The sequence below is a fragment of the Schistocerca cancellata genome, chromosome 3, assembly GCF_023864275.1.
Source record: "Schistocerca cancellata isolate TAMUIC-IGC-003103 chromosome 3, iqSchCanc2.1, whole genome shotgun sequence".
Taxonomy (NCBI): domain Eukaryota; kingdom Metazoa; phylum Arthropoda; class Insecta; order Orthoptera; family Acrididae; genus Schistocerca; species Schistocerca cancellata.
The window spans coordinates 366,071,683-366,081,678 of NC_064628.1; the positions used below are offsets into that span (position 1 = coordinate 366,071,683).

The 9,996-nt window shown below is 45.9% G+C and overlaps 1 non-coding gene across 1 annotated transcript; it reads right to left on the minus strand.

Annotated features, from left to right (window-relative positions):
• Positions 1-385: 385 nt before the first annotated feature.
• Positions 386-460, minus strand: Trnas-cga (transfer RNA serine (anticodon CGA)). Its single transcript has one exon. It is a non-coding gene; the product is annotated as a tRNA-Ser (tRNA).
• Positions 461-9,996: the final 9,536 nt, after the last annotated feature.

The window sequence follows — 9,996 nt, forward strand, 5'->3', positions numbered from 1 at the left end:
CGGAACTGCATAAGCAGAGAACGGCAGGGCGAAATGAAATTCCAACCACTCATCAATGATGAAATGCCCATAACAGCCAGCCGCGGTGGCCGTGCGGTTCTAGGCGCTTCAGTACGGAACCGCGTGACTGCTACTGTTGCAGGTTCGAATCCTGCCTCGGGCATGGATGTGTGTGATGTGCTTAGGTTAGTTAGGTTTAAGTAGTTCTAAGTTCTAGGGGACTGATGACCTAAGATGTTAAGTCCCATAGTGCTCAGGGCCAGAGCCCATAACAGAAAAACATGGTGTCGAAGCCATAAAATCTGAACTGTGGAGCAATAGTAAAATGGCATTTCGTCGGATGACTCTTGTTTCACATTGAAACTTCCTGGCAGATTAAAACTGTGTGCCGGGCCGAGACTCGAACTCGGGACCTTTGCCTTTCGCGGGCAAGTGCTCTACCAACTGAGCTACCCAAGCACGACTCACGCCCCGTTCTCACAGCTTTACTTCTGCCAGTACCCCGTCTCTTCATCACCTGTTAAGTTTGGAAGATTAGAAGACGAGGTACTGGCAGAAGTAAAGCTGCGAGGAGGAGGCGTGAGTCGTGCTTGTGTAGCTCAGTTGGTAGAGCACTTGCCAGCGAAAGGCAAAGGTCCGAAGTTCGAGTCTCGGTCCGGCACACAGTTTTAATCTGCCAGGAAGTTTCATATCAGCGCACACTCCGCTGCAGAGTGAAAATCTCATTCTTGTTTCACATTGTTTGCAACTACTAGCCCAGTTTACGTCTCAAGAGTGAAATATGGCCGGGGTTCAGTGATGATTTGGGCAGCCTTATCGTCGTATTTCGCGTGCTCCTTTTTACTCTGCCAGGTGACATTACCGCCAAGTATTAAGTGACCATCTGGCTGGTCAGGTCTGTCTCATGGTACAATGTTTGTTCCCCAGTGGGAATGCTCTGTTACAAGACGACAGGGCACCTGTAACCGTAGCTCGCATCGCCCAGAACTCGTTCTGTGAGCAGGATGATAAACTGACGCATCCCCCCTGGCTGCCACAGTCGGCAAGTCTCAGTACTGTTCAGTGTTTATATTATACTTTGCAGAGAAGGGTGCGTAATCGCCATCTACCTCCATCGTTCTTGTCTGAATTTGCCACTACTTTTCAGGAATAACGTTGCAGGATTGCCTTGAAAGTCGTATAAGGCCGGTATTTATCCATTCCGAGACGACTGGAAGGTGAGTGCCAACAGGTTTCCTACGACATATAAGGCATGATAATGTGTTGTGGTTCAGGTGTTCCCGTATGTTCGTTCACCGCCTGTGCCTGGTAAGGGCCGTATCGTCGTCGCATATGGATGAAACACTGAACTCGCCTCTGCACTGAATTACAAATTCTTTCAAACACTTGCCGCGCGGGGTAGACGTGTGGTCTTGGGCGCCTTGTCATGGTTCGCGCGGCTCCCCCCCCCCCTCTTTCCCCCCTCCCCCCCCCCCTCCCGTCGGAGGTTCGAGTCCTCCTTCGGGCATGGCTGCGTGTGTTGTCCTTAGCGTAAATTAGTTTGTAATTGTAAGTAGTGTGTAAGCCTAGGGACCGATGACCTTAGGAGTTTGGTCCTATAGAAATTTAGCACCATGTAACCCTGTAACTTTCAAACTCCCCCGGATCAGCTAGGGAGTGTTAAGGATACTACGGAATTTGCTGCTTCTGTTCTTCAACCGTATCAACAGATGTTCTATATTTCTTAGATGACTACAGACAGAATAATTCAGGAGATCGTGTCACTTATTCTTGAAAGCCTTGGTACAGGTCCTGCTCCATTCACACATCTTGGACCATACTGGTGTGATAGACGTCCTAAATTATGAGCAAAATGTGCCGCTTCCCAATTATGCAACTGCAACACAGCTCACACGTCAGACATAGCTGAAATTTGAGCACAGTTACAATTCCTGACTAAAAAAGTAAGCACCAAGAAGAGATGGTCGGATGTCAATGTAACTTCACACACGCACACACCATCGGGTGGTATTAAATAATTAGAGTTCCGGTTCTCTGTGGAAGGTGGAACAACCACCAGAGCGCAATAGCGTTGTTCGTGAAGTGTTGTTATCAGACCTGGTAAAGTAAACAAGAGACGTCAACAGCGTCAGATGTTGAGTTATCACTGTCAAGGATACGGAGATGCCACGTACCGGTTGAGACAGCGTTATCAGCAGCTGGCAGAGTTTCAAAGAAGCCTCGCTGTGGGTCTGCATTAGACCGACTGGTCGAATCGTGCAATATTCAACACCGTGGAGCATTAGAATGTGACAGGGACCCGATAGTCGACTGCACGGAAATGTAAGTGCAACCATACTCGTTGTCAAGGTTCCAGTTGACGTGATCTGACCACGGTAAGGGATGATCAATAGATTCTGCATCAAGCAAGTCGTAAACGCCTTCACGTCTGTGCAGGGCACCCGAGAACTAGTAATGGACTTACTGCCAGATTAAGTGTTATGCGGCACCATTTGTTAGGGAATAACAGCAGCCGAACTAGCGAATTCACGTCCATGCATTGACTGCCAATAACACCGCTACATAAACGGCGGCGGCTGGACTGGTGCGGTGACCGGAGAGCATCGACTACTGTTGAATGGCTCCACATTTTGTTCGACGATGAACCGCGGTTCTGCACTGTCCCGGATGACCATTTTCTGAGAGTATGGTGACGATATGGAGAGAGGTCTCATTCTTACAATGCATTGGAAAGACACTGCGCGCTTCATAGTGTGGCGTAACCGTCGGGTAGACTTCAGGTTACCGCTGGTAATGGTTGAAGGAATTCTGAAGGCAAAACGGTGCGTCTCGGATATTCTGCGTTCTCACGTAATACCTTTCATTCAACATTACCGCCCGCATCTCGTGGTCGTGCGGTAGCGTTCTCGCTTCCCACGCCCGGGTTCCCGGGTTCGATTCCCGGCGGGGTCAGGGATTTTCTCTGCCTCGTGATGGCTGGGTGTTGTGTGCTGTCCTTAGGTTAGTTAGGTTTAAGTAGTTCTAAGTTCTAGGGGACTGATGACCATAGCTGTTAAGTCCCATAGTGCTCAAAAAAATGGTCCAAATGGCTCTGAGCACTATGGGACTTAACTTCTAAGGTCATCAGTCCCCTAGAACTTAGAACTAATTAAACCTAACTAACCTAAGGACATCACACACATCCATGCCCGTGGCAGGATTCGAACCTGCGACCGTAGCGGCCGCGTGGTTCCAGACTGTAGCGCCTTTAACCGCTTGGCCACCACGGCCGGCCATAGTGCTCAGAGCCATTTAAACCATTTTTAACATTACCGTGCTGCCGTTCTTCAACAGTACAATACGAGTCCACACATGTAAAGTGTCTCTGTGACACGCTGAAGTACTCCCTTGATCCCCAGATAGAGCCTGTGTGGGATGACCTCGGACGTCAGCTCCGCCCACGTGCCAGTACCCAAGATATCAAAGACTAGTTACAACAGTCTTGGGCTAGCTTGCTTCAGGAGAAGATACAACTATATGGAACTATTTCCAGCAGGATCAGTGCTCGCATTCAAGCCATAGCTTGTGCAACGTCATAGAAGTAAGTGTGCCCATAATGCCTAGGGCTTTGTAAAATCTCACTGGATTCTGTAGTCGCTGAAGTAACATCGCCGGCCGGAGTGGCTGAGCGGTTCTAGGCGCTTCAGTCTGGAGCCGCGCGACCGCTACGGTCGCAGGTTCGAATCCTGCCTCGGGCATGGATGTATGTGATGTCCTTAGGTTAGTTAGGTTTCAGTAGTTCTAAGTTCTAGGGAACTGATGACCTCAGATGTTAAGTCCCATAGTTCTCAGAGCCATTTTTTTGAAATAACATCACATTCCCTCTTAACACTTCAAGTATCTTTTCGTTTCCCCCTCCCTTTCTACGTGCTTCATTTTTGTGTCAGGACTCAATCGAAATGTCTATATTTCAGATATATCTGTGGTGACGAGGATAATGTTTTTACGAAATTCATTAGCGCCTCGCGACAACGAAATGAGTATTAGCTCGCAAATGGGCCATTTTGTTGACCTATGTTTACTGGAATGTTTTTGATTCTACGAGGGTGAGTCAAATGAAAACCTTAAATATTTTTTAAATATTATTTATTATGCAGAAGTGGTACAAAGCTGTATCACTTTTCAACATAATCTCCCCCACGCTCAATGCAAGTCCTCCATCGCTTACAAAGTGCATAAATTCCTTTAAAAAAAAATTCTTTTGGTAGTCCGCGCAACTACTCATGCACCGCGTGGCGTACCTCTTCATCAGAACGGAACTTCTCTGCTCCCATTGCGTCTCTGAGTGGTCCAAACATATAGAAATCATTTGGGGCAAGGTCTAGTGAGTACGGTGGATGAGGAAGACATTAGTTTCCGGTTGGTAGAATTGAACCCAGGTTTCGTCCCCAGTAACGATTCTTGCAAGGAAGCCATCACATTCTCGTTCAAAGCACCGAAGAAGTTCTTTACAAGCATCAACACGTCGTTCTCTCATTTCAGGAGTCAGCTGCCGTGACACCCATCTTGCAGACACTTTGTGAAATTGGAGCACATCGTGCACAATGTGGTGTGCTGACCCATGACTAATCTGTGAACGTGGTGCAATGTCATTCAGTGTCACTCGGTGGTTCGGTGATTTTCCTTCACTATGGCTCAACTGCTGCAATGTTCTGTGGAGTCACAACTCGTTGTGCCTGACCTGGAGGAGGAGCATCTTCTACTGAAGTCACACCATTTGCGAACTTCCTACTCCATTCGTAGACTTGCTGCTGTGACAAACATGCATCATCGTACTGAACCTTCATTCGTCGATGAATTTCATTAGGTTTCACACCTATACTACACAAAAACCGAATAATAGAGCGTTGTTCTTCCCTGGTGCAAGTCGCAAGTGGGGCGGCCATCTTTTGAAAGGTGGCTACACTGAGTCACAGCACCAGAGATTGCGCCAGAGAATCCGCCGGCTCCACTGGGCAGTAGTAGTTCAGAGGATGTCGATGGCAGTTGTTGTTCTGTTGGGCGAGAGAGTAGACGCTGTTCGGTTGGTATAATGTACAGATGGAAGATGTTGCAATTGTCAGAATATATTTGAGAAAAGAGATGGGCTTTTGATTTATGATGCTGGTGTAATGGAATATTTTCGTCAATATATAATGATGTAAACAGGTATTACAGTTTTCTTTAATGACAACTCTTCTTGCTCACAGGTACAGTCAACAAAGCATCTAGCTCGTGTTCATTTATTAGACTTGTAATTCTGGTTTCTATGTGCAATTATAGTATTTATGGTGTTTCAATTAGTTCATTGTAAATGGTGTTTAAAATATTTTGTCGCATTGAGAAAGAAACGAGCCAGATACATGTACGTTGAGTCACACTACCACACACAGATCAGTTACACTTATGCTTTGTTGTTTTGTAGCTTTTATAGTTGCAGGGGACTTAATTAATCAGTTGTGTTACTGGAAATTCCTTGTCATTCTTTATTTTTATTTTATGCAGTTAGATTGCGTGCTAATAATAGTCAGGGCCAAGCTGTTACGAGACTTCGTAACCGGTCACACAGCAACTAAAATTATTGCAATTATTCATTAATATTAGTCCTTTTTCTTTTTAATTAAGCCCCCATGCACTTTATACTGATACTGCGACGGTATGTGTAAATCTGCAATATGCTGTCACCTACAGGCCATTCTGCACGCTGTTTGTTGCACGCTTACCAACTAACAGGATAACGGCGCGAAATTTCGATTTGTTATTACAAATTTAAGGTTTTCATTTGACTCAACCTTGTATCATCTCTTACTATTTCTCTGCTGACCCATATTCACTGAACATTTTTTTGCATCTATTATCTTTTATTACCACCCAGTTTTCGCTGTTATAATACGCCCGATATAATACTATTGTCCATATGAGAACAGGTCAAAATCGACATCTACATTTTCGTGATTACTCTACAATTCACAATTAACTGTGTGGCAGAGGGTTCATGGAACCACTTTCAAACTACTTCTCTACGGTTCCGCTCTCTAACAGCGAGGGAGAAACGAAGCACTTAAACCTTTCTGTGCGAGCTCCGATTCCTCTTGTTTTATCATGATAGTCAATTCTCGCTATGTAGGTGGGAGGCAACAGAACCTTTTCACATCCGGGGAAGAAAGTTGGTGACTGAAAATTCTTGAGAAGATTCTGCGCAAGGGAAAACGCCTTTGTTTTACTGACTGTCACCCTAATTGACGTATCACATCCACGACACTCCCTCCCCTTTTTCGCGATAATGCAAAACGAGCTAACGAGCTGTGCTTCACTGACGTTTTCCGATGTCCTCCGTCAGTCCCATCTGATGCGGATACCACATCGCACAGGAAGACTCCAGAAGCGAGCGGAGTGGTGTACGAAGTGTCTTTAGTCCATCTGTTGCATTTTCTAAGTGCTCCACCAACAAATCACAGTCTTTGGTTTGCTTTACCCACAATGTTATCTACGTGATCGTTCCAATTGAAGTTATTCGTAGCTGTAATCGCTAACTATTTAATAGAATTTACAGCCTTTAGAGTTGTTTGCTTCATCCCGTAACCGAAATTTAGTGGGTTTCTTTAAGTACTCATGAGGATAACTTCACACTTTTCCTTATTTACAGCCACGCGGTTCTAGGCGCTTCAGTCTGGAACTGCGCGACCGCTACGGTCGCAGGTTCGAATCCTGCCTCGGGCATGGATGAGTGTGATGTCCTTCGGTTAGTTAGGTTTAAGTAGTTCTATGTTCTAGTGGACTGATGACCTCAGAAGTTAAGTCCCATAGTGCTCAGAGCCATTTGAACCATTTCTTTATTTACAGTCAATTACTACTTTTTGCCCAATACAGATATCTTGTGTAAATCATTTTGCAGTTGATTTCGATCATCTGATGATTTTACAAGGTGGTAAGTGTCAGCATCATCTGTCAACAACGTAAGAGGGCTGCTCAGCTTGCCTCCTATGTAGTTTACGTAGATCGGGAACAGCAGAGGGCGTGTAACACTTCCTTGTGGAACGCCAGATAATACTTTTGTTTTACACTACGTATGGTTTTGGATAGGGTCCGACTTTAGCAAAACACAACTGTGTTTTACACGATGACTTTCGTCAGTTACTACGAAGTGTGAACTACCAGGCAGGACCTCACGAATCAAGCCGCACAACTGAGACGTTATTCAATGGGCACATAATTTAATTAGAAGACTTTTGTCAGTAACGGTGTAGAAATCGTTCTGTAAGTCCAAAAATATGAAATAAATTTGTCGATAGTACTCATTACTTCGTGAAAATAGAGAGCTAGTTGTGTTTCAGAAGAACGATTTTTCCTAAACCCGTGCTCACTGTTGCTCAATGAATCGTTTTCTTCGAGGTAATTCATTATGTTCGCACACAGAGTATGTTCCAAAACACTACTGCATATCTCCGTTAGCTATATGGGTCTGTAATTCAGGGGATTACTCCTGTGTCCTTTCTTGGGTTTTGGTGTAACTTGTGCAACTTTTCCGTGTTTCGGCACAGACCTTTCGATGACCGAATGGTTGTATATCGTTGTCAGATACGGAGATATTGTATTAAAAATAAATACAACTACCGTTTTTAGACCACACAAGAGTTTTAACTGATATATTCCCTACTATCAGTGGTTAGAGGAAAATAACAGCGGCTAGAAGTAACACACAAAAACTGCCGTCGCTAAAGTGGTAATCCGACCGTGGCGCACCTTCAGTCTTTTACGAGAAGCAAAGTAGTCATCACGGACCCTCAAATGAGACGCTCCCAATTAATCCGAGCTCACCCTCTCCGAATAGAACACTCACCGGAAAACAGGGCTTGCCGTGAACCTCTCACAGTGCACCATATTAAATCTGTTATAATTTAACTCCACGTGCTTTAGATGTTGATAGAGGCAAATGTTGGACCTGCCAATGGACTTATATTTAACAGGATGAAAGACGATAACAGGACGAATTGTTCTGCGTAGCGTCTCTGGTCCCCTACGTCGACCAGCGGAAATTTAACGTCCTTCAACGTGCCTTATTCATCAAATTAATTACGCGATTAACCAAAACAAATGGTTCAAATGGCTCTGAGCACTATGGGACTTAACTTCTGAGGTCATCAGTCCCCTAGAACTTAGAACTACTTAAACCTAACTAACCTAAGGACATCACACACACCCATGCCCGAGGCATGTCACAGACGTGTCACAGAGACACTTTACATGTGTGGACTCGTATTGTACTGTTGAAGAACGGCAGCACGGTAATGTTAAATGAAAGGTATTACATGAGAACGCAGAATATCCGTGACGCACCGTTTTGCCTTCAGAATTTCTTCAGCCATTACCAGCGGTGACCTGAAGTCTACCCGACGGTTACGCCACACTATGAAGCGCGCAGTGTCTTTCCAATGCATTGTAAGAATGAGACCTCTCTCCATATCGTCACCATACTCTCAGAAAATGGTCATCCGGGACAGTGCAGAACCGCGGTTCATCGTCGAACAAAATGTGGAGCCATTCAACAGTAGTCGATGCTCTCCGGTCACCGCGGTGGCGCGGTTCCAGGCTGTAGCGCCTAGAACCGCTCGGCCATCACGGCCCACTTAACCAAAACAGTATTGCCCCAGAACATACAATGTGTGTGATCATATCGAAAAAAGGTCGCAAACGTTTGCAATATCTAATCTACACTGATGAACGAAACATTATGGCCACTGCCAATCAAAAGAGTATTGTGGCCACGCGATGCGGTAAGGAGAGCATACAAGCAGCGCGAAGCCGAACAGGATAACGTTCTATCGATGATAATAGTCTCAAATAGTGAAGTAATTTGATAAAGGGCAGACTGCAATGGCTCGGTGCCTGGAAACGTTCAGTTTGGAAACGGCGAAGCAATTTGGCTGTTCACGTACTGCTGTCTTGAGCAGCTATTGAAAGTGGTTGAATGACGGTGGTGTTGGATGGTGATGATGATGTTTGCTCTTGTGAGGCGCTCAACTGCGCGGTCATCGGCCCCCGTAAAAATTCCCAATCTTGACACAGTCCAGTTATTGCTACTTTCACGAATGAAAATGAAATTATTAGGACATCACAAACACCCAGTCCCTGGGAAGAGAAAATCCCCGACCCGACCGGGAATCGAACAAAGGACCACGTAATCCAGAACAGCAACGCTAGCCACTAGACCACAAGTTACGGACGGTGGTTCCGCAGTGTCCCCGACTCATCACAGATCTTGGAAATCAGAAGCTTTCCTGCTCTGTAAAGCACGTAAGACTGCAATCTGTGGTAAACATGACGACAGAGTCAAATGCCGTTGCAGGGATAAGTGTTTCGGAGCACGCACATTGTTGTACGTTGATCTCCGCAGCACATGACCCCTACATGTGCACATGTCGACCTAAAAGTATCGTCAATTGCGACTCAGTGGGCACGGTATCTTCGAGATTGGACCGTGAATCAATGGAAACATTCCATCCGGTCGAATGAATCACGTTACTTGTTCTACCGGCTCGGTGGTCGCTTCCGAATACGCCGTCATGCTCGAAACCTGCACCTTACCAAGAACATACGCAGGTGGGGGCTGTGTGATGCTATGGCCGGCCGCTGTGGCGCTTCAGTCCGGAACAGCTCTGCTGCTTCGGTCGCAGGATCGACTCCTGCTTTGGGCATGGATGTGTGTGATGTCCTTAGGTTAGATAGGTTTAAGTAGTTTGAAGTCTAGGGGACTGATGACCTCGGATGTTAAGTCCCACAGTACTTGGAGCCATTTGAACCAAGTGTTATGCTGTGGTGGACACTCAGCTGTACTTCCATGGGATCAGTGGTAGTAACCGAAGGTACCACGAGAGTTGTGGACTGCGCGTACGTTACTGCGGGCAACCTGCATCCCATCGTAGTTGATGATCTTCCCTGTGGTGATGGCCTCTTCCAGCATGATAACTGTCCGTGTCG